At 56.3% G+C, this 2,940-nt stretch overlaps 1 pseudogene across 1 annotated transcript; it reads right to left on the bottom strand.

The window, feature by feature from the left end:
• Positions 1–591: 591 nt before the first annotated feature.
• LOC309963776 (surfeit locus protein 6-like) lies at positions 592–1,714 on the bottom strand (annotated as a pseudogene). The gene has a single exon. The product of its transcript is annotated as a surfeit locus protein 6-like (transcript).
• Between the last annotated feature and the right edge of the window lie 1,226 nt (positions 1,715–2,940).

Genomic DNA, 2,940 nt, shown 5'->3' with positions numbered 1-2,940 from the left:
ACCTCCTCCTAGACTGACACTGTCCACCCCACTCCATTTTTCTTCATTCTAGTTTAGTAACACTGTTTCTATCTTCTAGCGGTTATTTTAGGATTTTTAATGTGCATGTTTATCTTAAATGATAATCTTTATCCATCTTACAAATAAATTTAGAATAATTCAATTCCAGGCAGCCTGAGGATGGCCCCGCCTTTCCCCAGTTACCAAGCCTGTCAATTCCGCCTTCAGCTTTGGCTACAGGAGTTGGGTTTTTGTCCAAGAGACTTTGGGGCTGACACAGCAGCCACACAGGCCATTCCCTTCCTGCTCCTGTGAACTCGGGAGAGGAGGAGGGGGCCAGTGAAGACCCAGCCCCTCCCCATGCCACTCACTCCTCACCACTCCCTCGTCCCCCACCCCGGAATTTTCAGGGAGCGTTCTGGCCTCACCAGAGGGGTCTGGAGCCCGGATCTGGGTCACCCCTTACCCGGATCTGAAGGCTCTTCTGCACGTGCGGACTGAGCCCCGAAAAGTCGGTGAGGGCAGCGGGGCAGCGTCCGATTTCCGCTGGGAGCCTGAGCCTGCCGGGGTCGGGGTCGGGCAGTCGGGCCCTCAGGTCAGGCCGGCCGGCTCCAGGTCCTGGGGCAGGATGCGGCCCCTCTTCCGGGTCTTCTCCAGGCGCCGCTCAGCTTCCGCCTTCTTGTTCTCGCGCGACTTCTGCCGCCACGGGTCCTGTAGTTGTTGCGTCTTGTCCGCCACACGCGCAGTGCGCTTCTCCCACGCGCGCTGGCGCTGCGCCCCTCTCTTCTTGCGCTTCGGGGCCTCCTGCAGCAGGTGCTCGTCGTCGCAGATCTTCACGCCCTCGGCCTTGTCCAGCAGGTTCGCACACTGCATCTTTGCCTCGAGCTCCTGGGCCTGGCCCGCGTCCGCGGCCCGCAGCTCTTCCAGCCGGGCCCGCCGCGCACGCAGGCGCTTCAGCTGCTGCCTAGGTCCTGCCTGTTAGCGGCGTCAGGTTGCCCTTCCCCTTCTGCCTCTTCTCCTTCCTGCGCTGAGCCTTGCGGGACGGCTTCTCTTCGGTTACCTCCACCTTGTTGAAGAGCAGCCCCGGCCGGCCCTGCGCCTCCTCGAGGGCCGCCTCAGGGCCGCTCAGCGTGCTCCGCGCCCTCGGGGGCCTCGGGCGCCTTCCGCTTTGCCCTCAGCTCCTTCTGCTGCTGCTTCTCCTTCGGTCGCGCTCCTGCTTCCTCCACTTCCTCCGACGTCTTTTCTCTAAAACGGCGGGAGACAGCTCCTTGGCGCCGCCCTGGCCCCGCGCCTCCGGTATCTTTACAGGCAGGCGCTGCCGCAGGACGTCCAAGGCAGGTAAAGAGGCTCTTTGTCCAGGCCGTGCGCAGGGGCCCCGGTGGAGCTGGAGGCCTCCTCCTTCTCGGCTGTCACCGGCTTCCTGACCTGAGACTCTCCGCAGGGGCCCGGGCCTTGGCCTCGGCAGCCTTATCCTCCCGTTCCTGGGATTTCTTCAGTGCTTTCTTCCTCTCCTTTTTTAGGAGCCCAGCAGCTTCTAAGACTCGAGTTTTGCCAGCTGACTTGCGGTTCTGCGGCTCGGTTCTGGGCTGGGAGCAGATCTTCTTGGCCAGGCTCTGCAGGTAAGCATACTTCGTGAGCAGAGGAGCCATGGCTGGAGGCTCGGCGGTCAGGCGGGCCTCGCTTGGGGTCCTACTCGGGGGAGGAGGGCCGGGGTTCAGCATCCCGGTGGCACCCGGCAGTCCCCGGCCCGCGCTACCCTCACCTACCCGGCGGCGCTCACCAGAAACACTCCATGGATTAGGGTGGTAGTGGCTTGATCACCTGGGCGGTTGTTGGTGCCGTTCTTGAGGACGCAAGAGATTAGGGGAGGTGTAAGTTCGGAGAGCTGTTGCAGGGAAATTCTGCCAGGTGGAACGGGAAAGTCTGCATAGGCTTTGGTATGGTACCCAGTAAAGGATTAACCTTACCCCCAGAGAGGCCTGGCCTTTGCCCTTGGCTTCTGGGAGGTAACCTCTAAGATCTTGGAATGTCCTGCCTGATTTGTTTAACCTGGGGACCTTTGGCCATGCCAGCTAGTCTGTGCTAGCAGTGTGATTTATAGTAGGGATCCTTGGGTCATGAGGCGTGAACTTGACCTCTGGAGACTAAGGTTGTCGACATGGGCAGTCAGCCATATCTATGTGACTGAGCCCCAATAAAACCTCTAGACACCAAGGTTCATGTGAGCTTGTCTGGATGGCAGTAGCTCATGCATATTGTCACACATTGCACCTGTGAGAAATAAACAGTGTCTGCATAACTCCACTAGAGTCCCGTGCTAGAGGTCCCATGCTTGGGACTCTCCTGGACCCTTCTCTGTGTACCTCTTCCCTTAGCTGCTTTTAATCTGTGTCCCTGTGCTGTCATAAACTGTAACTGTGAGTACAGCAGCTTCCAGTAGGTTTTGTGAGTCCTTCTAGCAAATTATCAAACTCGAGGGTGATCTTGGGGGCTCTCTAACTTGCAGTTGATAACAGAGGTAAAGATGGCCTTGTAGACCCCCGAACTTTGCATTGAGGGTATATACAAATTCAACAAAGAGAAGCCCTGTGTGACTCAGGTCTTATACTCTATTGGTCAGCTGAGTCCAGGGAGACCTGAAGAGTAAAAAGAGAATAAAGAACCTGTTGTCTCTTGACCAGTGTCTCAGAGGATTTCTCTTTTCCTTTATGCCAGTGTCACATTAAGAATCGTCTACACTCTTCTGGTCAGAGAGCTGCCTATAAGTGTAACCTGGAAAGACAGCAAAGAAAGACAGTGCCTTTAGTCATTGTGCATGATGAAATCTGTGGGAAGAAATAACACTCCTGATATGTCAACCACAAGTATGGTTTTCATCTAATTGAATCCATTCATCACTACATTAAAAAAGAAGCTGATGCAATTGAAAAGTGAGTTCAG

The sequence above is a fragment of the Leucopleurus acutus genome, assembly GCF_964270905.1.
Source record: "Leucopleurus acutus genome assembly, chromosome: 7".
Classification (NCBI taxonomy): domain Eukaryota; kingdom Metazoa; phylum Chordata; class Mammalia; order Artiodactyla; family Delphinidae; genus Leucopleurus; species Leucopleurus acutus.
This window is presented reverse-complemented; position numbering and strand designations above follow the sequence as displayed.